This window comes from Bombina bombina, chromosome 2 (assembly GCF_027579735.1).
Source record: "Bombina bombina isolate aBomBom1 chromosome 2, aBomBom1.pri, whole genome shotgun sequence".
In the NCBI taxonomy this organism is placed as follows: Eukaryota; Metazoa; Chordata; class Amphibia; order Anura; family Bombinatoridae; genus Bombina; species Bombina bombina.
Window position 1 is genome coordinate 1142879662 of NC_069500.1, and position 15779 is coordinate 1142895440.

Genomic DNA, 15779 nt, shown 5'->3' on the forward strand with positions numbered 1-15779 from the left:
AGCCAGAGCAGAGCTAAGAAACAAAAGAAGTAACTCTACACCCCCCAAAATAAAAAAAACCCTAGCCTAAACTAAACTATCAATAGCCCTTAAAAGGGCCTTTTGCTGGGCATTGCCCCAAAGAAATCAGCTCTTTTACCTGTAAAAAAAATAATACAAACAACCCCCCCAACAGTAAAACCCACCACCCACAAAACCAAACCCCCAAAATAAAATATAAACTAAAAAAACCTAAGCTCCCCATTGCCCTGAAAAGGGCATTTGGATGGGCATTGCCCTTAAAAGGGCAGTTAGCTCTTTTGCGGCCCAAAGCCCTAACCTAAAAATAAAACCCACCCAATACACCCTTAAAAAAACCCCAACACTAACCCCCTGAAGATCGACTCACTGTTCTGAAGACCGGACATCCATCCTCAAGGATGCGGCAGAAATCTTCATCCAACCGCGCCGAAGTCCTCAACAAAGCCGGGAGAAGTCTTCATCCAAGCTGGGTGAAGTGGTTCTCCAGATGGGCAGAAGTCTTCATCCAGACGGCATCTTCTATCTTCATCAATCCGACGCGGAATGGCTCCACCTTCAAGACATCCGATGCGGAGCATCCTTTTCATCTGGAGTCTTCTTACTGAATGAAGGTTCCTTTAAATTACATCATCCAAGATCGTGTCCCTTAGATTCCGATTGGCTGATAGAATTCTATCAGCCAATCAGAATTAAGGTAGAAAAAATCCTATTGGCTGATGCAATCAGACAATAGGATTGAAGTTCAATCCTATTGGCTGATCCAATCAGCCAATAGGATTAAACTCACATTCTATTGGTTGATTGGAAAAAATATAATGTAGGTGGCGGCGGTGTCGGGCGGCAGATTAGGGGTTAATAAGTATAATGTAGATGTCGGCAATGTCGGGGGCGCATATTAGGGGTTAATAAGTGTAAGATTAGGGTGTTTAGACTCGGGGTTCATGTTAGGGTGTTAGGAGTAAACATACATTTTATAGGAATCAATCTCCACAAGAAAACAGACCTGACTCTCTATAGATATCCACGCATCTCGTCACTATCTCATCCTGAGTGCCCTGAGAACCAAGTATTGATGAGTAACAACTGAACAAAGCTGGTACAGCTTACATCTAACATAGAACTAAGTCCTGTCATCAGGACCGTCTTTAACACAGGGCAAAAGGGGCAGCTGCCCAGGGCCCAGTTTCTTTTGAGGGGCCCAAGAGTCCAAAAAAAAAAAAAAATTTTTTTTTTTAATGGTTCATACCATGTGACATTGGAAACACACACATTCAGTCCTAATACTTTCACAGTCAAAAGTACTCTGTTTATATTTATATTTTTTTTAAAACTGTGCCAGACCGTGCCGGTGTCATGTGACATGCCAAGCTATTGCCATGTGCTGTTTTAGATGTGCACTGTGCAGCACTGAATGCTAAGCCCTAACTCGGCATCCAGCCATTCCCACTGAATCAGAAAAGGTCCTGCTGGGGTTACCACTGATACCAGGTCACTGGTCTGGTGGTGGGATTTTTTTCTGGGTACAGTCAGTAGGTGCATGCAGCAGAAAGCTGGAGCGGCAAGGATGTGAGGATTTGAGCATTTGTGCAGCTGCATACACTGCTCTCTTCAGTCTTGAGGCTGTGTGACTCATCTCACACTGTATCCATGCAGCCTTGGACAGACAGCATCAAGTCTGCTGGTCCCCTTAGCCCTACTCTTTCTGCTGTGGCCCTAAGATCAACTAACTGAAGTTTGTTAGGGGAACAATGCTTTGTAGAAAGGTGTCAGTGGGAAGAATAAGTGAGTGCACACACACCCCTCCCCATGCAGCATTGTCTAGTGCAGGGTGAGAGGGAACTTCTTCCTAGCAAAGAAGTGACATGTACTGCTGTGGCTGATGTATAGTGTAATGCTGATAGTTCAAACATTAATGTAAGGTTTATTTTTAAAGTTTTTGTTTTCTCTCTGTCTCAGATTTTACAGTTTACCATAGTAGTTCTGCTGTTACAGTCACTAAACTTATATTTGTCTGCACCTCTATGCTTCCTCCTCAGTCTTTACCTTGCTTTGCTCCTGTTGGCTGCCCTAAATCTCTTTAACTAGCTAACCTCACACCAGATTCACATTCAAAAGAATATTAAATTAATCCACAGTGGAGGAATTTATATATTTATTTACTTATTAGTACTGCTTAGGTCCAGTTTCACATATTGCAATTTATTTCATTTTTTTAAAATGATTAGCCCAGCAGTGGATGATCCACTGCTGGGCTAATAATTAAAAAAAAAAAAATGTAGTTGTTTTTTGGGATGTTGGGGTGGAGAGCGAAATTGCAGGGGGGGGGGCCCAAGATTTTTTTTGCCCAGGGTCCAGTCAATATTAAAGACGGCCCTGCCTGTCATCTGTGCTAAAAGTACTCCTGCAAACTTCATGATGGTCATGAAATCCCTGATATGGACTACTCTATTTCGTTACACAAAACATGCAGCCCTCCGCAAACACAGAGCCCGGTGAGGCCAGCAGCACCAGAGGGCATGACTCCTACAGCCCAGCACAATCCGTGCAACATTGAAACCTTTCAACTGGATCGGCTTGTGAGCCACAGCATCAAACATGCCAGGTGCGATATTACCAGATCCTTCATGTGGAGCAGGGACGCTTCCAGCTCTAGCTTCAGTCGCTTGTCCTCATTCTGCAATAGCCCTTTGACCCCTAACAAAAGCTTCATGAAGATGGGATCCCTACCTGTTACTCCACTATGGAAGCGGAAGAGAGTTGGTGTTTTTGACCCGGGGATTCCGGGAGGTGTATTGACTCTCGGCTTACATGCCAACACCGACTTCAGCCTCTAGATTGCCGAATGGTGTGATTCTAGGGGTTAGAGGAACACTACAAGCCGCAGTATGTTTAAAGTTAAGATACTACAAGTATGAGGGAAGCAGGACAATCCTTTCAAACTATAGAATATGCCAACATCCATACTTGTAGACTCTTCTGCCTGGCATAGGCTAAGCATACTAGGAGATACCCTATCTACCAGATAAGTCATTCTCAGGGGATACTAAGAGCTGACACTGTCTCTCTATTTCACGGGAGTCCTTCAATATTCCTGTTCACTAAGATAAAATAAATCTTATTAAATAAAGTAATCCTATTTAAAGCTAAATACTTACCTGTAAAATAAACCCTAATATAGCTACAATATAACGAATAATTATTTTGTAGCTATTTTAGCATTTATATTTATTTTACAGGCAACTTTGTATTTATTTTAACTAGGTACAATAGCTATTAAATAGTTAATAACTATTTAATAGCTACCTAGTTAAAATAAGTACAAAATTACCTGTAAAATAAATCCTAACCTAAGTTACAATTAAACCTAACACTACACTATCAATAAATTAATTAAATCAATTAACTACAATTACCTACAATTAAATCAACTAAACTAAATTACAAAAACAAACAAACACTAAATTACAAAAAATAAAAAAAGATTACAAGAATGTTAAACTTATTACACATACTCTAAGCCCCCTAAAAAAATAACAAAGCCCCCCAAAATAAAAAAATGCCCTACCCTATTCTAAAATAAAAAGTTAACAGCTCTTTTACCTTACCAGCCCTTAAAAGGGCCTTTTGCGGGGCATGCCCCAAAGAAAACAGCTCTTTTGCATTTAAAAAAACATACAATACCCCCCCCAACATTACAACCCACCACCCACATACCCCTAATCTAACCCAAACACCCCTTAAAAAACCTAACACTAAGCCCCTGAAGATGTCCCTACCTTATCTTCACCACACCGGGTATCACCGATCCGTCCAGAAGAGGGTCCGAAGTCTTCATCCTATCCGGCAAGAAGAGGTCCAGAAGAGGGTCTGAAGTCTTCATCCTATCCGGCAAGAAGAGGACATCCGGACCGGTAGACATGTTCATCCAGGCGGCGTCTTCTATCTTCATCCATCCGGCGCGGAGCGGGACCATCTTGAAGCAGCCGACGCGGATCCATCCTCTTCTTCCGGCGACTCCCGACGAATGAAGGTTCCTTTAAGTGACGTCATCCAAGATGGCGTCTCTCGAATTCCGATTGGCTGATAGGATTCTATCAGTCAATCGGAACTAAGGTAGGAAAAATCTGATTGGCTGATTGAATCAGCCAATCAGATTCAAGTTCAATTCGATTGGCTGATCCAATCAGCCAATCAGATTGAGCTCGCATTCTATTGGCTGTTCCGATCAGTCAATAGAATGCGAGCTCAATCTGATTGGCTGATCCAATCAGCCAATCGGATTGAACTTGAATCTGATTGGCTGATTCAATCAGCCAATCAGATTTTTCCTACCTTCATTTCGATTGACTGATAGAATCCTATCAGCCAATTGGAATTCGAGGAACGCCATCTTGGATTACGTCACTTAATGGAACCTTCATTCGTCGGGAGTCGCCGGAAGAAGAGGATGGATTCGCGTCGGCTGCTTCAAGATGGTCTCGCTCCACGCCGGATGGATGAAGATAGAAGACGCCGCCTGGATGAATATGTCTACCGGTCCGGATGTCCTCTTCTTGCCGGATAGGATGAAGACTTCGGACCCTCTTCTGGACCTCTTCTTGCTGGATAGGATGAAGACTTCGGACCCTCTTCTGGACGGATCGGTGATACCCGGCGTGGTGAAGATAAGGTAGGGAGATCTTCAGGGGCTTAGTGTTAGGTTTTTAAGGGGTGTTTGGGTTAGATTAGGGGTATGTGGGTGGTGGGTTGTAATGTTGGGGGGTGTATTGTATGTTTTTTTAAATGCAAAAGAGCTGTTTTCTTTGGGGCATGCCCCGCAAAAACATAATTTATGCTTACCTGATAAATTCCTTTCTTCTGTAGTGTGATCAGTCCACGGGTCATCATTACTTCTGGGATATTACTCCTCCCCAACAGGAAGTGCAAGAGGATTCACCCAGCAGAGCTGCATATAGCTCCTCCCCTCTACGTCACTCCCAGTCATTCGACCAACGAGAAAGGAAAAGCCAAGGGTGAAGTGGTGACTGGAGTATAAATTAAAAAATATTTACCTGCCTTAAAAACAGGGCGGGCCGTGGACTGATCACACTACAGAAGAAAGGAATTTATCAGGTAAGCATAAATTATGTTTTCTTCTGTTAAGTGTGATCAGTCCACGGGTCATCATTACTTCTGGGATACCAATACCAAAGCAAAAGTACACGGATGACGGGAGGGATAGGCAGGCTCTTTATACAGAAGGAACCACTGCCTGAAGAACCTTTCTCCCAAAAATAGCCTCCGAGGAAGCAAAAGTGTCAAATTTGTAAAATTTGGAAAAAGTATGAAGCGAAGACCAAGTTGCAGCCTTGCAAATCTGTTCAACAGAGGCCTCATTCTTGAAGGCCCAAGTGGAAGCCACAGCTCTAGTAGAATGAGCTGTAATTCTTTCAGGAGGCTGCTGTCCAGCAGTCTCATAAGCTAAACGAATTATGCTACGAAGCCAAAAAGAAAGAGAGGTAGCGGAAGCTTTTTGACCTCTCCTCTGCCCAGAGTAAATGACAAACAGAGAAGACGTTTGTCGAAATTCCTTAGTTGCCTGTAAGTAAAATTTTAGAGCACGGACTACATCCAGGTTGTGCAGTAGACGTTCCTTCTTTGAAGAAGGATTTGGGCATAAAGAAGGAACAACAATCTCTTGATTGATATTCCTGTTAGTAACTACCTTAGGTAAGAACCCAGGTTTAGTACGCAGGACTACCTTATCCGAATGAAAAATCAAATAAGGAGAATCACAATGTAAGGCTGATAATTCAGAGACTCTTCGAGCCGAGGAAATAGCCATTAAAAATAGAACTTTCCAAGATAACAACTTTATATCAATGGAATGAAGGGGTTCAAACGGAACGCCCTGTAAAACATTAAGAACAAGGTTTAAACTCCATGGTGGAGCAACAGTTTTAAACACAGGCTTAATCCTGGCCAAAGCCTGACAAAAAGCCTGGACGTCAGGAACTTCTGACAGACGTTTGTGTAACAGAATGGACAGAGCTGAGATCTGTCCCTTTAATGAACTAGCAGATAAACCCTTTTCTAAACCTTCTTGTAGAAAAGACAATATCCTAGGAATCCTAACCTTACTCCAAGAGTAACCTTTGGATTCACACCAATATAGGTATTTACGCCATATCTTATGGTAAATCTTTCTGGTAACAGGTTTCCTAGCCTGTATTAAGGTATCAATAACTGACTCAGAAAACCCACGTCTTGATAAAATCAAGCGTTCAATTTCCAAGCAGTCAGCTTCAGAGAAGTTAGATTTTGATGTTTGAAGGGACCCTGTATCAGAAGGTCCTGTTTCAGAGGTAGAGACCAAGGTGGACAGGATGACAAGTCCACCAGGTCTGCATACCAAGTCCTGCGTGGCCACGCAGGTGCTATTAGAATCACTGATGCTCTCTCTTGTTTGATTCTGGCAATCAATCGAGGAAGTAACGGGAAGGGTGGAAACACGTAAGCCATCCTGAAGTCCCAAGGTGCTGTCAGAGCATCTATCAGGACTGCTCCTGGATCCCTGGATCTGGACCCGTAACGAGGAAGCTTGGCATTCTGTCGAGACGCCATGAGATCTATCTCTGGTTTGCCCCAACGTCGAAGTATTTGGGCAAAGACCTCCGGATGAAGTTCCCACTCCCCCGGATGAAAAGTCTGACGACTTAAGAAATCCGCCTCCCAGTTCTCCACTCCCGGGATGTGGATTGCTGACAGGTGGCAAGAGTGAGACTCTGCCCAGCGAATTATCTTTGATACTTCCATCATAGCTAGGGAGCTTCTTGTCCCTCCCTGATGGTTGATGTAAGCTACAGTCGTGATGTTGTCCGACTGAAACCTGATGAACCCCCGAGTTGTCAACTGGGGCCAAGCCAGGAGGGCATTGAGAACTGCTCTCAATTCCAGAATGTTTATTGGCAGGAGACTCTCCTCCTGACTCCATTGTCCCTGAGCCTTCAGAGAATTCCAGACGGCACCCCAACCTAGAAGGCTGGCGTCTGTTGTTACAATTGTCCAGTCTGGTCTGCTGAATGGCATCCCCCTGGACAGATGTGGCCGAGAAAGCCACCATAGAAGAGAATTTCTGGTCTCTTGATCCAGATTCAGAGAAGGGGATAAGTCTGAGTAATCCCCATTCCACTGACTTAGCATGCACAGTTGCAGTGGTCTGAGGTGTAAGCGTGCAAAGGGTACTATGTCCATTGCCGCTACCATTAAGCCAATTACCTCCATGCATTGAGCCACTGACGGGTGTTGAATGGAATGAAGGGTGCGGCAAACACTTTGAAGTCTTGTTAGCCTGTCCTCTGTCAGGTAAATCTTCATTTCTACAGAATCTATAAGAGTCCCCAGGAAGGGAACTCTTGTGAGTGGAACGAGTGAACTTTTCTTTTCGTTCACCTTTCATCCATGTGACCTTAGAAATGCCAGCACTAACTCTGTATGAGACTTGGCAGTTTGAAAGCTTGAAGCTTGTATCAGAATGTCGTCTAGGTATGGAGCTACCGAGATTCCCCGCGGTCTTAGTACCGCCAGAAGAGCACCCAGAACCTTTGTGAAGATTCTTGGAGCTGTAGCCAATCCGAATGGAAGAGCCACAAACTGGTAATGCCTGTCTAGGAAGGCAAACCTTAGGTACCGATAATGATCTTTGTCAATCGGTATGTGAAGGTAAGCATCTTTTAAATCTACAGTGGTCATGTACTGACCCTCTTGGATCATAGGTAAAATTGTCCGAATAGTCTCCATCTTGAACGATGGAACTCTTAGGAATTTGTTTAGGATCTTTAAGTCCAGGATTGGTCTGAAAGTTCCCTCTTTTTTGGGAACCACAAACAGATTTGAGTAAAAACCCCTGTCCCTGTTCCGATCGTGGAACTGGATGGATTACTCCCATTAACAAGAGCTCTTGTACGCAGCGTAGAAACGCCTCTTTCTTTGTCTGGATTGTTGACAATCTTGACAGATGAAATCTCTCTCTTGGAGGAGAGTATTTGAAGTCCAGAAGGTATCCCTGAGATATTATCTCTAGCGCCCAGGGATCCTGAACATCTCTTGCCCAAGCCTGGGCGAAGAGAGAAAGTCTGCCCCCCACTAGATCCGATCCCGGATCGGGGGCCCTCAATTCATGCTGTTTTAGGGGCAGCAGCAGGTTTCCTAGTCTGCTTGCCCTTGTTCCAGGACTGGTTAGGTTTCCAGCCTTGTCTGTAGTGAGCAACAGCTCCTTCCTGTTTTGGTGCAGAGGAAGTTGATGCTGCTCCTGCTTTGAAATTACGAAAGGAACGAAAATTAGACTGTCTAGTCTTGGCTTTGTCCTGAGGCAGGGCATGGCCTTTACCTCCTGTAATGTCAGCGATAATCTCTTTCAACCCGGGCCCGAATAAGGTCTGCCCTTTGAAAGGTATATTAAGCAATTTAGACTTAGAAGTAACATCAGCTGACCAGGATTTTAGCCACAGCGCCCTGCGTGCCTGAATGGCGAATCCTGAATTCTTCGCCGTAAGTTTAGTAAGATGTACTACGGCCTCCGAAATGAATGAATTAGCTAGTTTAAGGACTCTAAGCCTGTCCGTAATGTCGTCCAGAGTAGCTGAACCAATGTTCTCTTCCAGAGACTCAATCCAGAATGCCGCTGCAGCCGTGATCGGCGCAATGCATGTAAGGGGTTGCAATATAAAACCTTGTTGAACAAACATTTTCTTAAGGTAACCCTCTAATTTTTTATCCATTGGATCTGAAAAAGCACAGCTATCCTCCACCGGGATAGTGGTACGCTTAGCTAAGGTAGAAACTGCTCCATCCACCTTAGGGACCGTTTGCCATAAGTCCCTTGTGGTGGCGTCTATTGGAAACATTTTTCTAAATATCGGAGGGGGTGAGAACGGCACACCGGGTCTATCCCACTCCTTAGTAACAATTTCAGTAAGTCTCTTAGGTATAGGAAAAACCTCAGTACTCGTCGGTACCGCAAAATATTTATCCAACCTACACATTTTCTCTGGTATTGCAACTGTGTTACAATCATTCAGAGCCGCTAACACCTCCCCTAGTAATACACGGAGGTTTTCCAGTTTAAATTTAAAATTTGAAATATCTGAATCCAGTCTGTTTGGATCAGAACCGTCACCCACAGAATGAAGCTCTCCGTCCTCATGTTCTGCCACCTGTGACGCAGTGTCTGACATGGCCCTAATATTATCAGCGCACTCTGTTCTCACCCCAGAGTGATCACGCTTACCTCTTAGCTCTGGTAATTTAGCCAAAACCTCAGTCATAACAGTAGCCATATCCTGTAATGTGATTTGTAATGGCCGCCCAGATGTACTCGGCGCTACAATATCACGCACCTCCCTCTGAGCAGGAGATGTAGGTACTGACACGTGAGGCGAGTTAGTCGGCATAACTCTCCCCTCGTTGTTTGGTGAAATTTGTTCAATTTGTACAGATTGACTTTTATTTAAAGTAGCATCAATACAGTTAGTACATAAATTTCTATTGGGCTCCACTTTGGCATTGCAACAAATGACACAGGTATCATCCTCTGAATCAGACATGTTTAACACACTAGCAAATAAACTTGTAACTTGGAAATACAATTCAATTAGAATAATATTAAAACGTACTGTGCCTTTAAGAAGCACAGAAGATCTATGACAGTTGAAAATTAATAAATTGAAACAGTTATAGCCTCAATCCTTGTAAATAACACAACTTTAGCAAAGGTTTAATCCCATTAGCAAAGATAACAAATTCTGAAAGCAGGAAACAAATTACAGAATAAACGTTTTTTATCTCAGTCAAACTATAATTCTCACAGCTCTGCTGAGAGAAATTACCTCCCTCAAAATAAGTTTTGAAGACCCCTGAGCTCTGTAGAGATGAACCGGATCATGCAGGGAATACAATGAGTTGCTGACTGAAATATTTGATGTGTAGTAAAAGCGCCAAAAAACGGCCCCTCCCCCTCACACACAGCAGTGAGGGAGAACAGAAACTGTCAGAAAACAGATTAAGCAACTGCCAAGTGGAAAAATAGTGCCCAAACATTTATTCACTCAGTACCTCAGTAAATGAAAACGATTTTACATTCCAGCAAAAACGTTAAACATAATCTCTAGTTATTAAACAGCTTTATGTATTTCTTACAGTGTAATTCTAGTGAAGTACCATTCCCCAGAATACTGAAGTGTAAAGTATACATACATGACATTATATCGGTATGGCAGGATTTTCTCATCAATTCCATTGTCAGAAAATAAAAACTGCTACATACCTCTATGCAGATTCATCTGCCCGCTGTCCCCTGATCTGAAGTTTACCTCTCCTCAGATGGCCGAGAAACAGCAATATGATCTTAACTACTCCGGCTAAAATCATAACAAAAACTCTGGTAGATTCTTCTTCAAACTCTGCCAGAGAGATAATAACACACTCCGGTGCTATTTTAAAATAACAAACTTTTGATTGAAGATATAAAACTAAGTATAATCACCATAGTCCTCTCACACATCCTATCTAGTCGTTGGGTGCAAGAGAATGACTGGGAGTGACGTAGAGGGGAGGAGCTATATGCAGCTCTGCTGGGTGAATCCTCTTGCACTTCCTGTTGGGGAGGAGTAATATCCCAGAAGTAATGATGACCCGTGGACTGATCACACTACAGAAGAAAGGCCCTTTTAAGGGCTGGTAAGGTAATAGAGCTGTTAACTTTTTATTTTAGAATAGGGTAGGGCATTTTTTTATTTTGGGGGGCTTTGTTATTTTTTTAGGGGGCTTAGAGTAGGTGTAATTAGTTTAAAATTCTTGTAATCTTTTTTATTTTTTGTAATTTAGTGTTTGTTTTTTTTTTGTAATTTTGTTTAGTTGATTTAATTGTAGATAATTGTAGATAGTTTAGTTAATTAATTTATTGATAGTGTAGTGTTAGGTTTAATGGTAACTTAGGTTAGGATTTATTTTACAGGTAATGTTGTACTTATTTTAACTAGGTAGCTATTAAATAGTTATTAACTATTTAATAGCTATTGTACCGAGTTAAAATAAATACAAAGTTGCCTGTAAAATAAATATAAATTCTAAAATAGCTACTATAATTATTCGTTATATTGTAGCTATATTAGGGTTTATTTTACAGGTAAGTATTTAGCTTTAAATAGGATTAATGTATTTAATAATATTTATTTTATTTCGTTAGATTTAAATTATATTTAACTTAGGGGGGTGTTAGTGTTAGAGTTAGACTTAGCTTTAGGGGTTAATACATTTATTAGAGTAGAGGCGAGGTCCCAGTTGGCAGATTAGGGGTTAATAAGTGTAGTTAGGTAGCCGGCGACGTTGGGGGGGGCAGATTAGGGGTTAATAAATATTATGTAGGTGTCGGTGATGTTAGGGGCATCAGATTAGGGGTACATAGGGATAATGTAGGTTGCGGCGTGTGCGGTCGGCAGATTAGGGGTTAAAAAATTTATTAGAGTGGTGGCGATGTGGGGGGACCTCGGTTTAGGGGTACATAGATAGTTTATGGGTGTTAGTGTACTTTAGAGCACAGTAGTTAAGAGCTTTATGAACCGGCGTTAGCCCATAAAGCTCTTAACTCCTGACTTTTTTCTGCGGCTGGAGTCTTGTCGGTAGAGTTCTAACGCTCACTTCAGCCAAGACTCTAAATACCAGCGTTAGAAAGATCCCATTGAAAAGATAGGATACGCAATTGACGTAAGGGGATCTGCGGTATGGAAAAGTCGCGGCTGGAAAGTGAGCGTTAGACCCTTTCCTGATTGACTCTAAATACCAGCGGGTGGCCAAAACTAGCGTTAGGACCCCTTAACGCTGGTTTGGACGGCTAACGCAGAACTCTAAATCTAGGCGTTAGTGTTTAAAATCCTGAACTGTGCGCTCATCTTTAAGTTTTATTGGGATACTAACTCCTACGTACCCCATTCACTTATATATGCAATGTGATTTCAGTTGACGCATATCTATTAGTATGTTATTACTAGCTATCCACTGCATAGGACTCCATTCACTTATGTATGCAATGTGATTTCTGTTGACGCATATATATTACTATGTTATTAATAGATATCCACTGCATAGGACTTCAGAAAGATAGAGCCACAAGTTTGCCAAAAATTATTTTTTAGATGCAAGTACAGGCTAGCTACTATATGTGCTAGGTACTATATATGCCCTAGGTACTATAGGTGCTAGGTACTATATATGGCTAGGTACTGCATGTGCTAGGTTATGTGGTGTGCTAGGTACTGCGTGTGCCAAGTACTATATATACTAAGAACATAACATGCCTAGGTATTGCGGGGTGCTAGGTACTGTGTGTGCTAGGTACTGTGTGTGCTAGGTTTTTATGTGTGCTAGGTACTGTGTGTGGCTAGGTACTGCGTGTGTGCCTAGGTATTGTGATGTGCTAGGTACTGCGTGTGCCAGGTACTATATATGCTAAGGGTACTATATGTGCTAGGTGCTCTATATGCTAGGCACTATATGTGGCTAGGTACTATATGTGCTAGGTACCTATATATGCTAGGTACTTTATATGCTAGTTACTATATGTGCTAGGTACTATGTATGCTAGGTACTTTATATGCTAGTTACTATATGTGCTAGGTACTATGTATGCTAGGTATATATGTGCTAGGTACTATATATGCTTGGTACTATAGGTGCTAGGTACTATATATGCTAGGCACTGCGTGTGCTAGGTACTGCGGGTGCTAGGTACTATATATGCTAGGTACTATGTGTGCTAGGTCACTATATACAGTATGCTAGGGTACTATATGTGCTAGGTACTGTGTATGATAGGTACTGCGTGTGCTAGGTAACTGCGGCAGAGGCGTAACTAAAAAACACAGGGCCCAGGTGCAAAGAATCTAAGAAGGGCCCCCCCCCCCCCACACCACCCACCATCCTCCCAAAAAAAAGTGAATTTGATACATATCTTTTTTTTTTTTTTTTTTTACCATTTAACACAGAAAAAAAATGTGAATTAGATTACATGTCTGAAAAAGAAGGTACCCTGTGTCCACAGTCTGTGAGATGGTCTGACCACCCTATTACTGTATATAGTGACCACTGTTTAACCCACCAGTGCTGTATATAGTGAGTCAGTGACACAGTCTGTAATCTGCCGGTGACAGATAACACACAAGGAGTGCTTAAAATCTAAAAATACATACAGTAAGTCACACAGGATCCAATCGTCCTAAAAAAAGTTTATCACACTTTTGAATATATGAAGGTATTTATATTGTTTTTTTATTTCAAGTAGGATGCTCATTTGGTTACAGTTATATTGTATATATGTAAATACCCCATTTGAGAAATTATGTCAGTAGAGAGTATGATAGCAAGTAAGCCATTAGTCATATGATCAGTAAATTACACTGTTAATATACAATGTCTTGATGACCTATGTCTAGATCATATGATTAGTAAACATTATAGGGGTTACACTGTTAATATGCAATGTCTTGATTACTATTTTCTTTTTGTATTTTGATGGTATGATACTTTGTCTTACAATGTGGACACATGTATGTATTGTTTTGTCTAAGGAGTTTGATTGGCTATCACTGAACCTATAGTCATCTGAGGCCACTACCACAACAAGTGTGGTTAATTATTTTAATTGGTTTGTTAGGTATATATAGCAAGTGTTTTATAACCATTTTATTAAGCCTGATGAAACAACCACTGGCTGAGAAACGCGTCGCCTGTTTTTACTTTGTTTTTAATAAATTACTATTTTTAAACACTTGCTGCCTATTTCTACATCATTTTGGATCACTTTTTGGCCTCCTGGTTCACTTGGAGATTTGGAGTTTCCTGTTTTAACTTGTTAAGTCTGTTGGGTGACTGAATTGATCCCATCCTGCCCTATTAGCATCAATGGAGATGCTACAACAAATGTGAGTGCATATTTATACCTACCTGTTTTGCATTTACTCTGGCTAAACTGTACTTAGGCCATATAGGCACCCTTGTTGTCTTTTACCCATTATAGATCACACATCTATCACAAGAGGTCGGTCTTCTGGGTGACTGTTATAGATCCCAGACTGCTCCTACTGCACTACCTGGAGTGCTTTAATACATGTGAGTGTAACCATACACATTATTCGAACATCTCTTGATCAAACAATATTGGGCCATATGGCGCATCTGTATCTTCTCGTTTCTTGTTTTCTAAATCTGTCGGTGAGATGGCTGGCCTGCCCCTACCTGCCCCAGTACTTTATAAAGTGACCCCAGTAGTCTGTGACATGGTCCAGCCCCCCCCCCCGTACTGTATATAGTGGTACAGTATAGACTGACACTGTTTACCCCCCCCATGCTGTAGTAACAAGGTCTGTAATTTGCTGGTTCCACAAACATACACACACATACATGCATAAATACACACAGTCACATACATACATACACACATACACATAAACACATAAACACCAAGGGGTTAAGCAGAAACACTAACCCCTGTAGTCAGAGACACTAGGGAAGCATCATGTCACACTCACATATCAGTGCAGGCAGTGCAGGTCAATGTTTTTTTAAGCTGGGTCCCCACCCTTGGGGGCCCAGTCGCAATTGCGTCCTCTGCACCCCTGTATTTTTTCCCCTGTACTGCAGGTACTAGGTACTACGTGTGCTGGGTGCTGAGTGTGCTGGGTACTGCGTGTGCTGGGCACTGCTGCCCTAGGTATTGTTGAGTGTTAGATAAGGTGGGTGCTAAGTCCAGTGCGTGCTAGGTACAGTCCCTTAATGACCTCCCAATCTATGCTATCTCCTCTTTCATGCTGCTATGTTTAGTTGTAAAAATGTTTTTGTTCTATGAGCCTATAGTTATTTATTTCACATGTCCCTTATTCTGGCTTTTGGAGTATTAAACTTAATTTACATGCACTAGCCCCCCCCCCCCCCCCCCCCCCCCGCATTCAGAGCCCACAACAGGGTTCAATTCAGGTGAACTATTTTCACCACAAATTTCCTCATTTTATCCATTCTTCCCTTTTAATCTCCATCCCCAAAAATATTATATTATAGAAGTGTGCGTTCCCCAATGGTTAGACCTATATTGGTTTAATTTTTATGGCTAACTGGACTTTTATACCCTAGTTTGACCTTGGGGGGCATAGGTATCCTATCTATTAATTTTGTGCAAGATGCCCTTTCCAATAATTAACCAACTGACTATACTCCCACCCCTATCATGTCCTTTTGCAGAAAGGTTAGACAAGGTCTGTATCCCCAGGGGGTGTCAATCAACCCGATCACATTTGATCGGGTTGATTTCTGTCTGTCGCCTCAGAGCAGGCGGACAGGTTATGGTGCTTGATAAATTGACCCCCAAGAATCCTTTCTCATATAGGTATTCTGGCATGCAAAATGCATAACATTTCTTTATTTACCTCCTTGCTAGCCTAATACTGTACTTTTCAAGCAGAATAACTCACATTATACAGATATTATACACATTCCAGTAAATAAATATTCCCCTAAAGTCTTATTTGTATATTCAGCTGTGTATTTATAGGCTCTGCTAAGAATGTGGGGTAGATTTAATATGCAGCGGATGCTGCATTCTATCCTGATAGGTTCAGGTCCACCTAAAATGTTAGTTAAGAAGCAGTGGTCGCCGGTGAGCAGGGGGCGGCATTTCACAAGCATTTCCCTAGAAATGATTGTGCAATGATAAATGCCAACAGCGTATGCCC

The 15779-nt window shown here is 42.0% G+C and overlaps 1 protein-coding gene across 1 annotated transcript in view; it reads right to left on the reverse strand.

Moving 5' to 3' along the window:
• Positions 1-15779, reverse strand: part of LOC128647449 (probable ATP-dependent RNA helicase DDX60) — a 1088706-nt gene that overhangs the window by 948239 nt on the left and 124688 nt on the right. The window lies entirely within an intron of this gene.